At 41.5% G+C, this 22,798-nt stretch overlaps 1 protein-coding gene and 1 long non-coding RNA gene across 7 annotated transcripts in view; both read right to left on the bottom strand.

Moving 5' to 3' along the window:
• GRK4 (G protein-coupled receptor kinase 4) overlaps nt 1-22,798 on the bottom strand; it is a 96,287-nt gene that overhangs the window by 72,230 nt on the left and 1,259 nt on the right. The window lies entirely within an intron of this gene.
• On the bottom strand, nt 13,172-20,627 carry LOC131506041 (uncharacterized). The gene is made up of 2 exons (XR_009258699.1): nt 15,907-20,627; nt 13,172-14,927 (listed from the first exon to the last, which is right to left on the bottom strand). It is a non-coding gene; the product is annotated as an uncharacterized LOC131506041 (long non-coding RNA).

The following is a 22,798-nucleotide window of genomic DNA, read 5'->3' on the forward strand; positions in this document are numbered from 1 at the left end:
ATTCTTATAAATGTCTTCTTTACCACCATTTCTGCAGAGTGTAGACCTAGAAGAAGAGTTTTTGACCTGGGACATTGACGAGTACTATTCACTTGTTCTCCGAAACCGTTGTCAGTTACCATGATTTCTTAAAATACAGCACACACACTGGGTGTAATTCCCTTGATAGGAGCCACTCAGGATTGCTTTTCACACGTACTGTTAAGTTTGTAGTCAAAAATAAGACACGTTCTCTTCCTTGAGTTTAAAACAACTTTGGTTAGTCAGAAGAAGAGCTCCATGGAGTGGAGAGGCTGAGACTAAGCCAAATAAACGTAATTCACTTCCCTCTTAAAATCAGTTATAACCACAGGGCTCCAGAGTCTTCCGTAAGAGTCTTCCCAAACTCTTATCATACCACAGAGTTGCAGACACAAATGTGATGGTGAGAATCAGGCATTCATGTTGAGCAGGGGGCCTCTCAAAGGTACACTGTGGTCACTGCATTCAGCAGGAAGCTACCTGCTGAAGCTGGCCGAGCCACCATCAGCCCGGGTTCTACATGACTGAACAACAGCACTGCCACCCAGCTGGGCCATCTGCCTGGACTCTTGCAGGACAGAAAGAACTTCTACTAAGTTGGAGATTACACTGGGGATCTATATGTTCTGTCAGTTCAGCCTACCCTAAATAATAAGGTGTGTTTTGATGAACAGGACAGCACTAGCATGGGACTTGGAATATTAGAAGATAAAAATGAACATGGCTGGATTTATCTGAAAATAAAATTGTTTATTAACATGCTCACCACTGACTTATGTTTAGTAGCAACATCACTTAGTCAACTCAGAAGACAGTAAGAACCACACAGAAAAAGGACCTCTGCAAAGCACAAAGTCAACATGCTGAAACTTGCACATTTTATTTACTCATAAAAGAATTTCTTAGGCCCTGATGTCTTCTCTTATTTTATGTACAATTCTTATTATTTGGCTTTGATTTCCTATACCACAACAAATTAGAAACAGAAAGTTACTAAAGAAAAAAAATACTTGTAATAGGTAATTTATAGACAGATCTATGTGACAGCACCTTGAAAGAATAGCCACAAAACAGCATAAAAAGGAAATGTAAGCATTCAAAGCACAGCATCGAGGCCACCTGGTATGGGGATAAAGAGGCACATGCCACAGGCCTTAGAGCAGCTTTTAACATACGGAGGATCATAATATGCCCTTAAGTTATCCAAAAGAAATTAATTTAGGCTGTATTTAATAAAGGCAGAAAGGGTCCACTGTAGAAATGCCAATTTTAAAATGTCAATGCTCAAGGAAGTAAACCCTAAATGACTCAGACACCTCAGAGGCTAGAATAACATATTTCCTGGTTTCAGAGAGCAAAGGTTTCTATGTATTTCATGAAATAAATGTCTTTCATTGAACCAAAAGAAAAAAATCCACCAGTCCCTCTCCAAAGCCCTGGTGGCCTATTACCAGAAATACATGCATGAGGCTTCCAAGAAGGAGATTAAAGACATCCTCATCCAGTACAACCAGACCCTGCTGGTGGCCGATCCCCGGGGCTGTGAATCCACAAAGTTTGGCCGTCCTGGTGCCCATGCTCACTACCAGAAAGTTTACCAATAAGCCCATCATGAGGATCAGGGTTCACCTTTATAGTAAACAATTGTCACAGGACTTAAGGTTAAAAAAAAAAAAAAAAAACGGGATGGAAATTCTGACACCTGCTACAACACGGATAAACCTTAAGGGCATTATGCTAAGTGAAATAAGCCAGTCATCAAAGAGACAAATACTGTAGGATTCCACTTACATGAGGTATTAGTAGTCAAACCACAAGAGACAGAAGCAGAATGGTGGTTGTCAGGGACTGGAGAGAGGGGAGAATGGGGAGTTATCACTGATGGGACAGAGTTTCAATTGGAGAAGATGAAAGTGTTCCGGAGGTGGATGGTGGGGATGTTTGAATAACAATGTGAATGTTACTTAATACCACTGAACTGTGCACTTAAAAATGGTTAAATGTAGTTTACAACAACAAAAGTTTTTTTGAAAAAAAAAATCTACTCAAACATCATAAAGTCACTTGTTGTTGACTATATCCATGGAATCTATAGCGATGTCCCTCTTTCATTTCTGAGATTAGTAAGTTGTGTTTCACCCAAATTGTCCACTTCATAGTCACCCAGAAGTGAAAACAGATATGCAACAGTCCTGAGACACAACAGTCTTGATAAGGGTGTTCAACGTAACTGCTAATCCTGCCGGAAACTCAGCACACAGAGCCATCACACTAGAATGACATATCCAGGTCCCAGCTCGCTCCTTTGGGGGACTCCAGGGCTATTTTTCTTCCTCACTGCGTCCAGTGTCAACATCTACCTAACACAACCAAAGCAAGAGTCAGGGACCAAAAACCCCACTGGGCCTACCCCAGTTCTTTCTCATCCCATGATAAAATCACAGGGATTTTGTTATTTCACCAAACAGAAGAATGAAAAAGGAGGATGGAGAGGATACATCACATTTCCCCGCAGGTACCTTACTTGATCAAGTCTGTTCCCACCAATACTTCCTGAGAAAGGCTATTGCAATCCAAAAGAAGCAGGGTGCACAATCTTAGAATAAAGGGTGGTCTGCCAACCACACAGATGTGCTTATTGAAAACTCAGTACAGTGTTTCGCTATTCCCACCCAACTATGTCAACGAAAATTTTGCCCTGGTAACTTCTGTCCCAGGAGAGACGGAACCCCAACAGATACTCTGCTCTTCCATACCCTTGACTGCATGGTCCACACGGGGCTTTACTTACATACAAGTGCCCTCATCTTGTCTGGCTCACTGATGACCCATTTCCCTCATACCTCCCACAAGTCATCTTTTTCCAAGTATTTCTCTAAAAGGTCTGTGAAGAGGAAGGAAGGGATTGGTGAACAGGCAGCCCCAGTGCTCCTGATGCAGAAGAGCCAGCAAGGTATACCAGTCTCCACCAAGGAAGGCCACAGGCTGGGGCCGCAGGTGCTGAAGAGCCCTGGCCAGGACTCCAGGTTCAGTTTGGCCTCTGGCCCCCAAGCCAGAGTCCAGGACAATGATAGGTCACTTCCCAGAGCCACAGGCTCACGGGGAAGCAGCATACCCTTCCAGGCCGGGTTCTCCTTGTGTGAGTGAAAATGGCTGGTCATAGGATATCTATCCAGTGATGAAGCAGGAGCAAAGCTGTGACAGAAACAGAGCTGGGATCTCCTGTGTCATTTTCTTGGTAAAGTTCCCTAATTTCTATATCCTGAGTTATACGGGCTCATCAATTCATATGAGCTCAAGTTAATGATTTTGGTGTACTGATTTAACTCTTCAGAAGAAAAACAGTGACAGCAAAACACTGCATGGTGTCTGTCCAGCACATCCTTCCAGTTATCAGATTCTAGCCTTCCTTGTCTCTGAGATGTTGTGCAGCTTTCTGCAAACTGTGGGTGACAGGCAGACATGGAAGCTGTTTTGTCTGGTAGCTCCCATGCACTTCTCTTCCCTCTGTAGGAAAATCAGTTTGCCTGGATTTGCAACAATTCCTTTTGCCATGTAAACTTGAGCCTTTTGACTTCATTTGAATTGATTATAACATCTGCCTGGTTCCCTATGTATGAGTCAAATAAAACATATGTTCATTTTAATTTTATCTATATGAGCATAATTTTACCTTTCTCTAGCAATTTTAAGATTCCTTATTCCTAGCCAAGCTATATCCATGGCATCGGTAGTGATGTCCCTTTTAATTTCTGGTATTAGTAATTTGTGTCTTCTTTTTTCCTTAGTCTGGTTAGAGGCTTACAGATTTTACTAATCTTTCAAAGAGTCAGATTTTCACTTTATTTCCTATCTTTGGTTTCACTGATTTCTACTCTAATAGTATTCCTCTTCTTTTGATTTGCTCTTCTTTTTCTAGTTTCCAAAGGTGGGAGCTTAGATTACTGATTTTAGATCTTCTGGGTTTTTTTTAAGTTTTTGTTTTAATTTTAATGTTTATTTTGAGAGAGAGAGAGAGAGAGAGAGAGAGAGAGAGAGAGAGAGAGAGAGAGAGAGAGAGAGAGAATGAGCGGGGGAGAGGCAGAGAGAGAGGGAGACACAGAATCCAAAGCGGGCTCCAGGCTCTGAGCTGTCAGCAAAGAGCTCGATGCGGGGCTCTAACCCATGAATCATGAGATCATGACCTGAGCTGAAGTCAGAGGCTTAACCAACTGAGCCACGCAGGCACCCAAGATTTGTTTTAATATATGCATTTGAAACTGTAAATTTCCCTCAAGCGCTGCTTTTGCTATGTCCCACAAATTCTGATGTTTTGTTTTCATTTTCACTGAGTTCAGGGTATTTTTTAGTTTCTCTTGAGATTTCTTCTTTGGCCCCCATATTATTTAGAAGTGTGTTGCTTAAACTCCAAGTAGTTGGGGATTTTCTAGCTGTCTGTTATGATTTCTAGTTTAATTCCACTGTGTTCTGAGAGCAGATATTGTATGATATCTATTCTTTTAAATTTGTCACCATGTGTTTTATGGCCCAGAATATGGGCTGTCTTAGAGAACGTTCCATGTAACCTTGAGAATAATGTGTATTCAACTTCTCCTTGCAGTTCTATCAGTTTTTGCTTCATGTATTCTGACTATATGTTAGGCACATACACGTTAAGGATTGCTACATCTTCTTGGAGAATTGACCCTTTTATCATTATGTAATGCCCCTCTTAATCTTTGATAACTTTCTTTGCTCTGAAGTATAAACTGTGTGAAATTAATATAGGTACTCCCACTGCCTTTGATTAGTGTTAGCATGGAATACTTCTCTCCATCTCTCACTTTTTTTTTTTAATTTGAATTCAAGTTAGTTAACATACAGTGTGGCCTTAGCTTCAGGAGTAGAACCCAGTGATTCATCTCTTCCATAAGCATCCAGTGCTCATCCCAAAAAGTGCCCTCCTTAATGCCCACCACCCATTTAACCCATCTCCCTACCCACCTCCCCTCCAGCAGCCCTCAGTTTATTCTCTGTATTTAAGAGTCTCTTATGGTTTGCCTCCCTCTGTTTTTATCTTCTTTTTCCTTCCCTTTCCCTATGTTCATCTGTTGAGTTTCTCAAATTCCACATGAGTGACATCATATGATATCTGTCTTTCTCTGACTTATTTCATTTAGCATAATACCCTCTAATTCCATCCACATTGTTGCAAATGGCAAGATTTCATTTTTTTTCATCATCCAGTAGTATTCCATTGTGTATGTATACCACATTTTTCTTTATCCATTCATCAGTCAATGGACATTAGGGCTCTTTCCATAATTTGGCTATTGTTGATAATGCTGCTATAAACTATGGGGTGCATGTATTCCTTTGAAAGAACATTTTTTATCCTTTGGATAAATACCTAGCAGTACACTTGCTGGCTCATAGGGTAGTTCTATTTTTAATTTTTTGAGGAACCTCCATACTGTTTCCAGAGTGGCTGCACCGGTTTGCATTCCCATCAGCAGTGCACAAGAGTTCCTCTTTCTCCGCATCCTCGCCAACATCTGTTGTTGCCTGAGTGGTTAATTTTAGGCATTCTGACAGGTGTGAGGTGGTATCTCATTGTGGTTCTGATTTGTATTTCCCTGATGATGAGTGATGTTGAGCATCTTTTCATGTGTCTGTTAGCCATCTGGATGTCTTCTTTGGAAAACTGTCTATTCATGTCTTCTGCCCATTTCTTCACTGGATTATTAGTTCTTCGGGTGTTGTTTGGCAAGTTCTTTATAGATTTTGGATACTAACCCTTTATCTGATTTGTCATTTCCAAATATCTCCTCCCATTCCATTGGTTGCCTTTTAGTTTTGCTGATTGTTTCCTTTGGTGTGCAGAAGCTTTTACTTTGATGAGGTCCCAGTAGTTCATTTTTGCTTTTACTTCCTTTGTCTCAGGAGACGTGTCAAGAAGTTGCTGTGGCTGAGGTCAATGGGTTGCTGCCTGTTTTCTCCTGTAGGATTTTGATGGGTTTCCTGTCTCACATTTAGGTCTTTCATCCATTTTGAACTTATGTGTGTGTATGGTGTAAGAAAGTGGTCCAGGTTCACTCCTCTGAATATCGCTATCCAGTTTTCCCAGCACCATTTGCTAAAGAGACTGTCTTTTTTCCATTGGATACTTTCCTACTTTGTCAAAGATTAGTTGGCCATATATATGTGGGTCTATTTCTGGGTTCTCTATCCTATTCCATTGATCTATGTGTCTGGTTTTGTGTCAATACCATACTGTCTTGATGATTACAGTTTTGTAATACATCTTCAAGTCTGGAATTGTGATGCCTCCAGCTTTGGTTTTCTTTTTCAACATTACTTTAGCTATTCAGGGTCTTTTCTGGGTCCACACCAATTTTAGGATGGTTTGTTCTAGCTCTGTGACAAAAGCTGGTGTTATTTTGATTGGGATTGCATCGAATGTGTAGTTTGCTTTGGGTAGTATCGACATTTTAAACAATATTTGTTCTTCCAATCCATGAGCATGGATTGTTTTTCCATTTCTTTATGTCTTCAATTTTTCATAAGCTTTCTATAGTTTTCAGTGTACAGATCTTTTACCTCTTTAGTTAGGTATATGCATAGGTATCTTATGGTTTTTGGTGCAGTTGTAAATGGGGTTGATTGCTTAATATCTCTCTCTCTGCTGTTTCATTATTGGTGTATAGAAATGCAACTGATTTCTGTACATTGATTTCTATCCTGCGACTTTGCTGAATTCATGGATCAGTTCTAGCAGTTTTTTGTTGGAGTCTTTCCAGTTTTCCATGTAGAGTAGCATTTCATCTGTGAAGAGTTAGAGCTTGACTTCTTCCTTGCCAATTTGGATGCTTTTTACTTCTTTTTGTTGTCTGATTGCTGAGGATAGGACTTCCAGTACTACGTTGAAGAACAGTGGTGAGAGTGGACATCACTGTCGTGTTCCTGATCTTAGGGGGAAAGCTCTCAGTTTTTCCCCACTGAGAATGATATCAGCTGTGGGCCTCTCACACATGGCTTTTATGATGTTAAGGTATGTTCCTTCTATCCCTACTTTCTTGAGCGTTTTTGAAAGGATGCTGTATTTTGTCAAATGCTTTTTTCTGCACCCATTGAAAGGATCATACATCTCTATTTTTATCTACATGTGTTTTATATTTAAAGTGGGTTTCTTATAGACAACACGTAGTGGGGTCTTACTTTTCTGTCCACTCTGACAATCTCTGTCTTTGACTGTTGCACTTAGACCGCAGATATTTAAATATCATACAATACAGGCATACCTCAGGGACATTGTGGGCTCAGTTCCAGACCACTGCAATGAAGCATATATCATAATAAATACAAGTGGAATTTTTGGTTTCCCAGTGCATATAAAAGCCATGTTTACACTACTATACTGCAGTCTATTAAGTGTGTAATAGCATCATGTCTTTAAAAAATGTACATACCTTAATTTTAAAATACTTTATTGTGTTTTTTTTTCTAATTTTTTTTTTTAACGTTTATTTACTTTTGAGACAAAGAGAGACAGAGCATGAACAGGGGAGGGTCAGAGAGAGAGAGAGGGAGACACAGAATCTGAAACAGGCTCTAGGCTCTGAGCTGTCAGCACAGAGCCCGACGCGGGGCTCGAACTCACTAGCCATGAGATCATGACCTGAGCTGAAGTCGGACGCTTAACCGACTGAGCCACCCAGGCGCCCCTAAAATACTTTATTGTTAAAAAATGCTATCATCTGAGGTTTCAGTAAGTCAATCATTGATCACACATCACCATAAAAATTATAATAATTTTAAAGTTTGAAATATTACAAGAATTACCAAAATGTGACACAGAAACATAGAGAAAAAAATGCTGCTGGAAAAATGGCACCAAAAGACTTGCCACAGGATTGCCACAAACCTTCAATTTGTAAACAGTACAGTGTCTGCAGAGCACAAAACAAGGTATGTCTGTAGTTGGATTAATCTCCACCATATTTTTACTAGTACTTGTCATCCTTATCTTTGTTCCTCTTATTGTCTTCCATGTATATATCTGTTCCCTGTTAGTTGATAGCTGATAGAGCAATTAAGAATAAGAGAAACAAATCTTCACTTTACCTTCACTTATTCATTTTCTGATGCTCTTCATTTCTTTATATGTAAAGTTTCTGAGTATATTATTTTCTTTCTCTCTGAACAATTTCTTTTAACATTTCTTGAGAGGCAGGTCTACTGGCAACACATTCCCTTGGTTTTTGTCTGGGTAAGTCTTCATTTCTCCTCACTTTTGGAGGATACTTTCACGGGGTACAGAATTCTAGGTTGGTGAGTTTTTTCTCCCAATACTTTAAGTGTTTCACTCCCGTCTTCTTCCTTGCATGGTTTCTGAGAAGAAATTGGATATAATTCTTATCTTTGCTCCTGTACAGATGAAGTGTTTTTATCTGTGGCTTTTCTCAAGATGGCTTCCTTATTTTTTAGTTCCTGAAGTTTGAAGATGATATTCCTAGGTGTAGTTCTTTGGTATTTATCCTGTTTCATGTTTTCAGAGCTTCATGAGTCTGTGGCTTGGTGTCTGACATCAATTTGGGTAAAGTCTCAGTCATTATTACTTTTAATACTTCCTCTGTTCCTTTCTCTTTCTGTTCCTCTCAGCATTCCTGTTATGCCTTTTACAGGTGGTTGCCCCACAGTTTTTGGATATTCTGTCCTAATTTTGTTCAGTCTTTTTTTTCTCCTTGCTTCTGTTTTAGGAATTCTCAGTTATTATCCTCAAGCTCAGAGATTCTTTCCTCAGCCCTGTCCAATCAATTAATGAGGCCATCAAAGGGATTCTTCATTTGAAAAAAAAAAAAAAATTTAGGGGCACCTGTGTGGCTCAGTTGGTTAAGCATCCAACTCTTGATTTCAGCTCTGGTCATGATCCTAGGTTTGTGGGAGCAAGCCCTGCACTAAGCGTGGAGGCTGCTTAGGATTTTCTCTCTCCCTCTTTGCTCCTCCCCAGCTTGCGCAGTCTGTCTCTCAAAATAAACGTTAAAAAATTTTTTTCTTATTTGACAGCAAGATAACAAGCAAGCGGGGGGAGGGGCAGAGAGAGAGAGAGAGAGAGAGACAGAGAGAGAGAGAGAGAGAGAGAGAGAGAGAATCTTAAACAGGCTCCATGCCCAGTGTAAGGCCCAACATGAGACTCCATCACACAACCATGGATCATGACCTGAGCAGAAATCAAGAGTCAGATCCTTAGCAAACTGAGCCACCCATGTGCCCTAAAAGGATTCTTTGTTATTGTTTTGTTTTTTCTTACCACTAACATTTCTTTTGATTTTTAGAATTACCATCTCTCTGCTTATGTTGTGCATCCGTTTTTGCATGGTGTCTACTTTTTCCATTAAAGCACTTAGAATATTCAGTTTTAAAAAATTCCTGGTCTGATAATTCCAACACATCTGCTTTTACTCTGCTTGGTCTGGGAGGTCATGACGAGTTCAAAGGAGAGGGATGACATCTTGACTTAAATTTTAATAGGATCACTCTGGCTTGTATGTTAAGAACAGACTATAAGGTCAGAAAGCCAAAAGCTGAAACCAAGTAGCAGTCAACTGCAGTCTTCCAGGTGAGAGAGGTTGATGGTTTGAGCCATGCTGAAAGCAGTGGAGGCAATGAGAGGTCAGATTCTTTATATTTTGAAGGGAGATCTAAAAATATTTGTCCGAGGGCTGGATGTGGGGAATTGAAAGTAAGGAGTTAAAAGTCAACTACAAGATTATTGGCCTGGCTATTAACTGAAATACAGAAGGAAAAAATTGGTGTACGTGGGTGTCAAGAGTTTAGTTTTGACTGTGTGTGTGTGTGTGTGTGTGTGTGTGTGTGTGTGCGCACATGCACCTATGAGGTTTTCCAAGTCAAGTGGGCAATATCAAGTGGGCAAGTGGAGAATGAGCTGCAGTGCAGTGGACAAGTCCAGTCTGCGGATTTCAATTTGAGAGATCACAAGAGAGTGAGTGTGGATAACGAAGGTGAGATTCCACGGCCTGAGCCTTCAGAATACTTCCATGTGAAGAGGTCCAGAGAATGAGGGGTGACCACTCAAGCAGTCTGAGAAGGACAAGCACTGAAACAGCAGAAAAACACAGAGGCTGGTCTAAAAGGACATATTGACTCAGGAAACCCCCATGATGGGCTATGTCAAGGGCAGCCCACAGGCATAGTAAAATGAGGACTGAGAACTGACCCTGGTGATCTGGACAAGGGTGGTTTTAGGGAAGTGGTGGAGGGGAGAGCTCAGAACCCAGCACATAATTCACTAACAATTTCCAGTTTAAAGAGTAAATGACATACACACAGTAGTGCTCACACCATGCACATCCAAACACAGGGCATCATCCACATTTCACTAAATGTAGCAGCGCACACAGACAGACCCTGTGCCACCTGGGTAAGCTATGGCCACAAAAGACCCCCTTCTCCCTAGACAACGCTCCCTGGCTTGGTCTGAAGAAGAATATCACCAGGTGAAAGAGAGAAGAATGGGGTCTCCACAGGTGTCTCTGTCACTTTGGACTGCTATAACAGAATACCATAGTCTGGGGGGCCTGAACAGCAAACACTTACTTCTCAGAGTTCTCTTACTTCTCAGAGATCAAGGCGCCAGCAGATTCACTGACTGGTGAGGGCCCTCTTGCTGCTTCGTAGATGGCTATCTTCTCATTATGTTCTCACATGGCCTTTCCCTGCTGCGTGCACTCAAAGAGAGATCTCATGTCTCTCCCTCTTTCTATGAGGACACTAATTCCATCATGAGGCCCCCACCCTTATGACCTAATGCAACCACAATTATCTTCCAAAGGCCCTACCTCCAAATGCCATCACACTGGGGATTAGAGCTTCAATTATTAAATTGTGAGAGGACAGAAACTTTCACTTCATAGCGGCAGGCTTGGGGCACACATGCCGGTGAACCGGAGCAGCACCTCCCGTGCACGCTCTCTCAAAATAAATAAACTTAAAAAAAATCTCAAATAAAAAATGTCACACTTAAGATATTAACTAATGGAACCATTGTGATTATCATTTCTCTTCCTTCCTGCGGTTATGTTACTGTAATACTCAAGTTGACCAATGCATAATGCGAAATGAAGAGCCTTGAATGTTCTTCATACACAACCTCAACTACCTATCATTCCTATAAGGTAAGCAAGTCATGGAAAATAATTTACAAACAGAAAAATGAAGTCTCGACAGACCTAGTGTCTTCAAATGCTGGAGTGGCCCCCTCTGGGAAACAACAGACCTTGGAGACTGGACGACCTTTCTGCCCCTCCCCCCACAAGATCACAGTTCATCTCTGATGTTTTAAACTCAAGCTTAACGAAGAAAAGATTCCTTTGAACTAATTTAATTTTGAAATGCTTCTGCATTTATGATAAAATATAAACAAAGCACAGGGCTATTTGCTGCTTTTTTGGTTTCAAATCATTTGCACTTACGTTCAAAGATGAATATAAATGATCAGTATTGCAGTTTTCCCCAATCTTTCTTGCTTGTGTTCAACTGCATTACTATAGCCAGTAGTGGCCATAATTTTGGAAAGCTTTATATTATACACGCATCTCACAGGTACATATCTTCTCAGGTAATAAAGGCATTTGAAAAGCACATGATTATAAGACCTAAAGCCAGGGTGCTTGGATTTAATCTGACCCCACTGTTCACTTGCTGTGTGATCTGGGCCCAGCTGTTAGCTTCTCTGGACTGTTTGTTTTTTTTTAATTTGCAAACAGAATTACTAAAACTATCTTCTTAAAGAGTCATCAGAATGAAATGAATTATTATATAAAAACAGAGGTTTGTACATTTCAAATACTCAAATATTAGCTATTATGATTATATAAGACTATCAAGCCAAAGGAAAAATGGTAGCAAAATACATACCAAAAAAAAGTCCCATAAAATGTAAAATAGGGACTAAAAACTTAAGTACTAAAAGAATGAGATTATTAGACTGGATAAATCAGCAAAATCCAGCGGGATGTTGTTTACAAGAGACATCTGAAGCATTCAAAAAATACCAAAAGGCAGAGAAAAACAGCAAAAATTAGCGGGGGCAAGAGAAAAAAAAGCAGGTATAATAACAGACATGCCAGATGATAATACAATTTAAGGCAAATGCACTGGTAGGGATAGAGATGCACCTTACATAGTAATAAAAAAAATAATAACCAACAAGAAGATACCAAAATCATTAAGTAGTAAATACTTAACAGTGTCTTGAAATAAAAATCAACCAAATTAGGGAAATCAAATTTGATAAATCCACAGCCTTAATGGGAGATTTTATCAAACCTTTATCATAAACTGATTAATCAAGCAGACAAAAAGCAATAAAAATAGAGGCTATTTATATAATAATATTACAAATCTGACCTAATAGATAATTGTACAGGGTCTTACCCAGCAAATAAAAAACACATATTCCTCCTCGGGACAGGTAAAAACAGTTATAAAAATTGACCACGTACAGACCACAAGGTATATTTCAACAAATATCAAAACATTATTATCCTTAACACCGTATCTTCTGATCATATATAATTAAATTACCACCAATAAAAAAGATCATTTAAAAAGGTGCCACAAGTTTAGAATTTCTTAAAAATCACATTCAAATAATCAAGGTCTAACAAAGAAATCGCAATGAAAATCACTAAACATAACTGAAATGAAAAACCTACATTAAAAAAATCTTGCAGGGGCGCCTAGGTGGCGCAGTCGGTTAAGCGTCCGACTTCAGCCAGGTCACGATCTCGCGGTCCGTGAGTTCGAGCCCCGCGTCAGGCTCTGGGCCGATGGCTCGGAGCCTGGAGCCTGTTTCCGATTCTGTGTCTCCCTCTCTCTCTGCCCCTCCCCTGTTCATGCTCTGTCTCTCTCTGTCCCAAAAATAAATAAAAAACGTTGAAAAAAAAATTTTTTTTTAAATCTTGCAGGCTCCTGTTAACGCAATACTTAAGAGTTTTACACTTACTATAAAAGAAGGAAGTTTAAAAAGTAATAGGTTAAGCATTCAACTTGAGAAGCTAGAGGCAAATCAAAATAAAGAATACAATATAAGCAAAAATTAATAACCTGGAAGGCAAACATAATACAGCAAAGCACACGAAACCAAAAGCTGGTTCATTGAAAAGTTTAATAAAACAAAAATCTTTTACAAGTCTAATAAAAATAAAAGACACACACAAATAATATTCTAAATTAAAAATATCACAGTTGCAATTGTAAAAATAGCAAGAAAATGTTACCAATAACATTTGTGCCAAATAAATTTGAGAACTTAGGTGAAAATAATTTTCTCAAGGGAACCCTCTTGCGCTGTTGGTGGGAATGCAAACTGGTGCAGCCACTCTGGAGAACAGTATGGAGACTCCTCAAAAAACTAAAAATAGAAATACACTATGATCCAGCAATCGCACTACTAGGTATTTACCCAAAGGATACAAAAATACAGATTTGAAGGGGTACATGCAGCTCAATATTTATAGCAGCATTATCAACAATGGCCAAACTATGAAAAGACCCCAAATGTCTACCAGCTGATGAATGGATAAAGAAGAGGTGGTAAAAATATATACAATGGAATATTACTCAGCAATTGAAAAGAATGAAATCTTGCCATTTGCAACATGGATAGAGCTGGAATGCACTATGCTAAGCAGGACGAGTCAAATAGAGAAAGACAAATACCCTATGATTTCACTCATGTGTGGAATTTAAGAAACAAATCAGATGAACACATGGCAAGGGGCGAAAGAGAGAAGAGAGGGAAACAAACCACAAGAGGCTTTTAAGGATACAGAACAAACTGGGGGTTGATGGTGGGATGGGGTGGGGGATGGGCTTAGATGGGTGATGGGTACTAAGGAGGGCACTTGTTGTGATGAGCACTGGGTGTTGTAAGTGATCAATCACTGAATTTGACTCCTGAAACCAATATTGTACCGTGTGTTAACTAAATTTTAAAAAATTCTCTTAGAAAACATAAATTGCCAAATCTACCTTGAAAAGAAATGGTCCTGAATATCACAACAAGTATTAAAGAAACTAAATTGATAATAAAAAGTCATCCCTATCCCTGCTTCCTAGGCAAGAAGGTCAGGATGGGGGATGAGGGAGACACCAACCTCAGGCAGTTTCATAAAGGTTTACCAAACATTTAGGGAGCAGAGAGGTCCTAACTTATAAAAAAATTCTTCCTTATAAAAAAAAAACCCACAACACCTTTTAACAGACACAATTTTCACAATAATATGCACCAATCTTAACACTATGGCTCTACAACCTCATAATTACCAGCAGGATCAATACACATTTTCATCATCCCATAAAGTTCCCTCTTGCCTCTTGGGTGACAATCCCTCCCTTCTTCAAAGCAATCAGCATCCCGATCTGTATTATTGTGGATTAATTTCACTTCATACTACTGGAACCACTAAGGATTGTTCTCTCTCCTGATTCTTCTTCCTTAACATGATGCTCCTGAGACCGGCCTGTGCTCTTGCATATACTGGCAGCTCTTTCTTTTTTTACCACCACATTGCGTTACGCGTAGCAGTATGTCTTTATCCATCCTCTTATTGATGAACATTTGGGTTGTTTCCGGTTTGAGATTGTTATGAACAAAGCCGCTGCAAACATTCTTGTACTAGACTTTCTGTGGACATATGCCCATTTTACTGGGTATATGTTGAAAGAGAATCACTGGGTCACTGGGCAGGTGGGTGTTTAACTTTATTAGAAACGGCCAGTTTCCCAAAACGGTTCTCCTGTTTCACACTCCACCAAGCAGCACGGGAGAGTTGTAGCTGCAGCTACTCCAGGTCTTTGCTAACACCTGATTATTGCTGAGGTGTGCAGGTGGCGTCCAGAAGCTGGAAAAGGCAAGAAAATGGATTCCCCCACAGAACCTCCAAAATGAACCTCTAATAGCGCTCCACCTGTATTAAGGATTAACTCGCTTCAAGCTCTTGTGCTCCTTGTGTGCTGACCTAACTCCCTTGGTCTATAGCAGAACTAACCTCTTTCCTTGAGATTTGCAGACCACTGGCCTGGAGGAGTGAAGGACCAAACTTTTCCAGAAGGTAAGGCTGACCACCTTCAAAAACAGCTGCCACTGATGCCAGTGAGTCTGTTCAAGGTCATGCCAACAGACCACTGACTAACTGCGTGAGCACCTGCTTCTCTTGCATGTAGCCCCCCTCCCTTTTCCTGTGCCTTCCCCTCGAAAACCTTCCAACTTGGCCTGGACAGGGAAGATCGTCTTTGAGACGTCTGTCCACTTGTCTTCCCAGCTTGCCGGCTTCCTGACTGATGCAACCTTTCCCATCGGTACTGGTCTCTCGAGTGTTGATTTTTGAGAAAGCAGACAAACCTGAGCTCAGAACTGGTTCTCTGTCTGGTAACAGATTCCCCCTAGAAGCTCCAGAAAGCAACACAGCCCTTCTGCCATCTTGATGCTACCTTAGTGAGACCCATTTCAGACTTCTGATCTCCAGAACTGTAACACAACAAATCTGTGTTGTTTGAAGCCGTTTAGTTTTTTGTGGTAACTTGTTACAGCAGCAATAGGAAAACTAATAGAGCAGGTGGGAGAATGGGAGATTTGTGCCATGTGTACTTAGTATCCCGATTATATAAAAAACTGCTATAAATCAGTAAGATATTCTGCCCTCATTTGTGCAGAAGATATGAAGAAGCAATTCATGAAGAGGAAAGCTAAATCACCCTCAATATGAAAAGATGTTTAATTGGGAAAATGCAAATTAAAACAGCATTATACACTGATTTGTATCCCATCTCCTCCCCCTCACACTCACATGTTGAATCCCTAACCCCCAGTGTAAACCGTACTTAGAGATGGGGTCTTCAGGAAGGGTCAGCCAGTTAGGGCTCTAATCCGACAGGTGTATTCACAAGAGGAGTCACCAGAAAACTGCTGTCTCTCAGTGTGAACCCAGAGGAAAGGCCACGTGAAGACACAGGGGGAAAGCAGCTTTGTACAAGCCAGAAAGAGTCCTCACCGGAAACCAACAATGCTGGTAAGTTGACTTTGGATTCCTAGCCTCCATAACTATAAAAAAACAAACAAAAAACACAAAGAACAAAAACATTTCTGTTGTTTAAGCGCCCAGTCTGCGTTATTTTGTTACGGCAGCCCAAGCTGCCCAAACAGTAAGATAATATTCCATGTCCTTCAGGAGCAAAAGTTTTACAGTCTGATAATTCTCTGATGTTTTTAATCTAGGTTGTTTGGAAACCTTTTTCTTCTACTTTTTTTTTTTTAAGTTTATTTATTTTGAGAGAGAAAGAGACAGAGAGAGAGAGGGTGAGAGAGAATCCCAAGCAGGCTCCGCATCATCAGTGCAGAGCCCGATGCTGGGCTGGAACTCATGGAACTGTGAGATCATGACCTGAGCCAAAACCAAGAGTCAGACACTTAACCGACTGAGCCACCCAGGCACCCTAGAAAACTTTAAATTAGTGGAACAGAATCAGCTCAAAGAGAATTCTGTCCCTAGCTCTACAAGGGGACATTAGCAGGCTGTCCTTTCAAGAGGAAACACACTGTGTTTAACCCAATGGAGAACTTGAAGGAAAGACCACAAGCATGGAAGGCAAATGTAATAAAAACAGGGAGCAGAGAGGGGGCTCCAAGTCCCCTCCTTTCAGACTCACAGTGAGTAAGGCCCTGCCCCATCGCCAAACGTCTACCATCACTTTCGGATCTGGTTTAGGCTCCCTCTCAGTGAACAATGCTGTTGGCTCTTTAGTTCTCGTTGCTTAAACACAGACAACGTCTCTGGACTTCTCGTTAGATGAGAATACCGCGCCCCCCCCCTCCCCTGCCACATCCCAACTTCCGTCAACTGTGCTTTCATGCTGTCCAACCAGGCGAGGAGCGACACTCCCACATCTAGAAAGCTAATTTCATGCCAGAAGCTAAATACAAAACATCAACTCATTTCCATTGAAGCAGTAAATTGAGGAAGTCTTTCAACAGACAGCATCACATGATTGGTTAGAACATGAGTTTGGGGCCAGACAGACCTGGGTTGAAACCTAACACTCCCATTTACTAGTGACGTGACCTCGATCAAGTCACTTCACTTGTCCTTCCCCCATCTGTCAAAGGGGATAAACACCTGCCCCTGGGTGGGGGGAGGGGGATGCTACCAGTTCAGCAGCCTGTCAACCTCGCAAATGTGCTAGCATCGTCTTCCAAACAACTCACAAGAAGAGATCTAGGTTTACCATGCAAACACTCAGGCACAATGTCTCTGCCAGGAAGTGAGACAATCAGCACAGGAGTAAGGGGGCAGGAAAGGTAGTACTACCATGTGTTCTTTGAACTAGAAACTCTTTCAATTTGGTAAAAACAGAGAGTTTACCCTCTAAAAGGAAAATGTACGGGCATGGCCTTTTGCTAACATCCTGACTAGTTGTGGCTAACCCTGCTGCTGTCTCTGCTAGTGATGAGCATGTAAACATTGAGAGAACTACAGATTGCGTTATAGGTATAATTAAATATTTTAATACTGATTTGCTAAAAACAAGAATATTAAATTCAAAATGAAATAAGAACTACTCACCACTTCGAAGTATGGAGCCAACTGACATTCCAAAAATTGAATAAAATCTCAATTTCTGTTCCAGAAATCCAGACTAGTTCCAGATCACTAGTCTAAAAAGACACTTGGTTTGAAGCCTTGATTTCTGGTTATCACCAGTATTGAAAGAATTCCTGAGATGTGCTCTTTTGTCCCCAGTCATCAGTTGGCATTTGTAGAGCTGGGAGCTAGCACAGTGCTAGATGCTGGTGACACAGAAAGGGACACCCAAGCTGTCCTGAATCAGCCCAGTGCAGTAACAGCTCATCCTGGGCATGGCAGTGGCACAAAAGATGGAATGATCAAGTCTCTTGCAGGAGTGTCGAAGTTTCCAGAAAAGACACCCAAGCCGGAACATGAAAGAAGAACAAGACTTCACCGGGTAGGAAGGCATCGAGTGGTCACATACACTTAGCAGCAAATGGACAAGGAGAGAAGAGCAGGTCACTGAGGTCAGGTAGGACCCTGTGGGCCATGAAGCACTAAGGGGTTTATACTTGACCCAGAATGGAAGTCTAAGGCCAAATTCTAAACAGAAGATTAAGAGAACAAATCTGTGTTTTAGAAAGAGTGTTCTAGCAGCACTGGGGATGAAAAAGGAGGAAAAAAGTCTGGAAATTCTTGCCCTCAGTCAATTGAAGAGGTATAGAAGACCATCAGGGTGGGGGCTGGGGGGTGGGGGTGGTTTCTAGGTGAAAATAGAGACAAAGACACAGACATGAGAAATAACAAAGGTCAAGGATAAATGAGATTCAAGCACCTCCAGCATGGAAGAATTTAGGAAGAGGAAAGCTATGCTTTTGGGAAATCTAAGAATGAGAACAGACTACAAAGAGCCAGGTTCAAGGTCAGTTAACACAATTGCACGTTAAAGTACCAGTTCTTCATTATGACACTGGACAGAACAACAAAATCTACAACCACAACTACTACTATTTACTGAGCACTTTCTGAGCGCCAAGCACTGTGCCACATTATCACAAGCAATCCTCTAACCTTGTGAAGTAGAATTATTATGTCTGGTTTTATGGGTTAGGAGAATGAAGGATAGGACTAGCTGAAATAATGCCCTTAAAGAATTTAGCATGCTGCCTGGACAGAGCAAACCCTCACTAATGTTAGCTACCATTATCAACCACTAGTCTCTAAGCAAGCTGGGAACACACTTTATTCGCTCCAAGTCCAACCAATCCTTTTGTTTTCAACATGAATTTCACCCCCTCTTTCTTGAATTTAGCAAAATAACAAATCACCCCCTTAATCTCCAGTTGTTTACCAAGTACCAATTATATGGCCAGCCAGCACTGAAAGGGATAAAAAATGAAGGTAAGAGCTATGCCCTGCCCATACAAAGATTGCAAATTAGCTGGGAAAAGAATCATTGACTATGCTGTTGTGAACCCCAAGTTCCAAATTTCCGAAGGGCAGAGAACGCCCCTGAGCTGGAAGAACAGAGCAAGCTACAAAGAGGAAGTCAAACTGGATTCTGAAGGGTGGAAAGAATTGAGCAAGAAAAAAGCAAGGAGGGCCGACTGCACACGTTGGAATGGTAAGCATTCAAGAACACGTCCAAATGAATACAAAAGTTATTTTTTACAACAAAAATGCGCTAAGTAGCTCTTGGGTGTGGGATCAAATTAAGTGCAATGAAGGAAACACAAATATTGGCTACTATACCTCTGGAATCAAAGGGTTTATAAGCTATTTCCAGAGATTCCTTGCAACCAAAATCCTGGGGAGCCTCAACAAGGGCATAAATGATAACAGGGATGGGGTGCCCAACTTCGGCTCAGGTCACGATCTCACAGTTCATGGGTTCGAGCCCCGCATCGGGCTCTGTACTGACAGCTCAGAGCCTGGAGCCTGCTTCAGATTCTGTGTCTCCCTCTCTCTCTGCCACTCCCCCACTCATGCTCGGTCTCTCAAAAATGAATAAACGTTAAAAAACATTAAAAAAAATGATAACAGGGATATTAACTATGCGTCAGATGCTAAAAAAACAACTGGTGAATAACACTATCATCTGCAATCAGAATGGAATTGCTATGTAAAAGGCCAAAATCCATATTAAACATACATATATTTTATTCTTCCCTCTCTATTTACGCTGTCAGTTTCTCTAAGAGAAAATGGGGCGAATGTCTCTTTATAAGTATGATGTAAACAATTTAAGGTTATCATTTAGAGCTATGAAAGGTCACAAATTGCCTAACAGATGTATTATATAGGAGAAAAAAAAAAATCCTAAAAGTTGGGGGTGGGGGGGAAGCAGTGATTCTGTGTTTTATTTTATTTACAGTATGATCATTTTCTACCTTTTTTTTTAATGTTTATTTTTTTGAGAGAGAGACAGAGTGTGAGTGGGGGAGGCAAAGAAAGAGGGAGACACAGAATCCAAAGCAGGCTCCAGGCTCTGAGCTGTCCGCACAGAGCCTGATGCAGGGCTCAAACCCACAGGCCGTGAGATCATGACCTGAGCTGAAGTCGGTTGCCCAACCGACTGAGCCACCCAGGCACCCCCATTTTCTGCCCACTTAAAGTGTGCTGGCAGAGTGACAAACCACTTTGTCGATGTAGCTTTATCTCCCAACATTCCTGAAAAGGAGGAATGGTTTTAACAAATCCTCTTTGTTTTTTTTTCTTTTAAACAAATCTGTTGGAGACCAGAAAAAGACACTGAATTTATTTGAAACAAATCGAGAAAACGGCCTCACTCATACTATTAAGCCAACAGTGTAATTCCCAAGGCCAACATATAACTGCTCTGCTATGTACACTCCTTTCAAACGTTAACTTTCTAATGCGTGCGCCAGAAACACATGAGGAACCAGCCATGAACACACATGTCCAAAAAGACCCTTGCTAGGAGACAGTCTAGGAGCTTCTAAAGCAAATAAGCTGCTTTGACTTGGAAGAACAGCCCTCAGTTATAACCAACACTCAGCATATAGTCCTGTATTTCTTTTTTTTTTTTTTTTAATTTTTGGGACAGAGAGAGACAGAGCATGAACGGGGGAGGGGCAGAGAGAGAGGGAGACACAGAATCGGAAACAGGCTCCAGGCTCCGAGCCATCAGCCCAGAGCCCGACGCGGGGCTCGAACTCACGGACCGCGAGATCGTGACCTGGCTGAAGTCGGACGCTTAACCGACTGCGCCACCCAGGCGCCCCTATAGTCCTGTATTTCTGATATTTCATATTCAACTTCTCTGAGCATCAACCACACTGACAGAATGACTCTTTCTGAACACAGGAGTAAGCACTATCTGCTGACAGGGCAGACCTTGTAAGAATCACATGACGGCTTAATACTTTAAGGAACAAAATTTAAAACTCTTTTGAAAGTATGCAGTCCTAGGCTTTATGGCAGGAAATACTGGTTTTAAATATTTAGCACTTACAAAGCCCTTATATTCACCTCATCACCTAACCTCTACAGCACTGTAAGGAAATCTGCTCGATATAACAGTCCATTTTTGTACATTATACTCAAAGAGGACGGTACAATGGAAAGAAAACAGGTTTAGTATGGGTTTCCACAGATCCGGATTTCCACAGATCATGGTTCACCTTTTTTTTTTTTTTTTTTTTTTAACGTTTATTTTTGAGAGAGACCGAGCATGAGCCCGGGGAGGGGCAGAGAGAGAATGGGAGACACAGAATCCGAAGCAGGCTCCAGGCCGCAAGCTATAAGCACGGAGCCCGACGCGGGGCTCGAACTCACAAACCATGAAACCGTGACCTGAGCCGAAGTCGGACACTCAACAGACTGAGCCGCTGGGGTGCCCAGGATCATGGTTCACTTCTATGACCAATCTGGAGTTCAAAGTGAGAAACACGAAACACAGTCAAATGCTCCACTGAAACGTACTGCTCTCAGGGACTTCCCGCTGCCTTAACAGAAAAATAAGACCCACTTTCTTCCCACCCATCTTCACTCTTCTATTCAAAATAATGCAAGTTAGGGGCACCTGGGTGACTCAGTGGGTTAAGCGTCTGGCTTCAGCTCAGGTCACGGTCTCATGGTTTGTGAGTTTGAGCCCCTTGTCCAGCTCTGTACTGGCAGCTCAGAGCCTGGAGCCTGCTTCAGATTCTGGGTCTCCTTCTCTCTCTGCCCCTCCCCCAGTTGTGCTCTGTCTCTCAAAAATAAATAAATGTAAAAAAAAAATTTTTTTTTAAGAATGCAAGTTAGCACACAAAAATATTTGAGAAAATGAATTTCCTGTTTTCAACTCTTAATATGAGAAACACTTTACAAAACAAAAAAATTCACTACTTCTTAATTCTGGATCCTTCTATGTAAACCTAACTTAGGTAGCTAATTCTCTGCACCTGTCACTCTTACTTCAAGAACTCCTGTTGACCGTTTCTGAGTTGTCTCCACTGAGTTGAGAAATCAGGCACTTTCTGATGAAGCTCTTTCCTCTTAAAAACACACTTTTGACACAAATGGGAAGGGGAGAGCATTAAAAAGGAAACAAAACCCAAAGATCTGAAATAGCTGTATTCCACATTAAATTCTCTCACAGAACGTTATTCACTATTTCAATCACAAGATGAGTTTATTGATGTTTCCCAACAAGCATCCCAAGTGACCAGGAGGACCACTCCACGGACACGGGCGCCCAGGATGGGACTCCAGCCCTGGGAGACTGTGCATAGCACTCCTTCCATGCGGTCTTCACTCCGGAGTCGTGGCCAACGTGGTACCTCCGGCGGCCATTTCCCGCCATCGCGCACAAACACCAGGCACCTGCTCCGTCACCCACTCGGTAGGAGCAAAGGGGCTGAAGAACCGCAGGTGGGTAGCTGTGCCGCCAGCTCTCCACTCTCTTGGGAGGCAAGAGAAGAAGGACGGTCGGGGCCAGGGCCACCTCTGAGCCAACGGGCTGGGTCAACTGTGCCTTTTCGTGGACATGAGGCTGGATTCGTACCAAACTGTTGAATCTGCCACCACGTCCCGCCTGGTAAAACCCACTCCACACACCACGAAGCCTCAAAACCAAGTCAGATCAAACCTCAAAACCAACAAGCTATGCTAAAATAACAGTCCAGGGGCGCCTGGCTGGCTCAGTCGGCTGAGCGGCGGACTTCGGCTCAGGTCACGATCTTGCAGTTCGTGAGTTGGAGCCCCGC

Source organism: Neofelis nebulosa, chromosome 3 (genome assembly GCF_028018385.1).
Source record: "Neofelis nebulosa isolate mNeoNeb1 chromosome 3, mNeoNeb1.pri, whole genome shotgun sequence".
In the NCBI taxonomy this organism is placed as follows: Eukaryota; Metazoa; Chordata; class Mammalia; order Carnivora; family Felidae; genus Neofelis; species Neofelis nebulosa.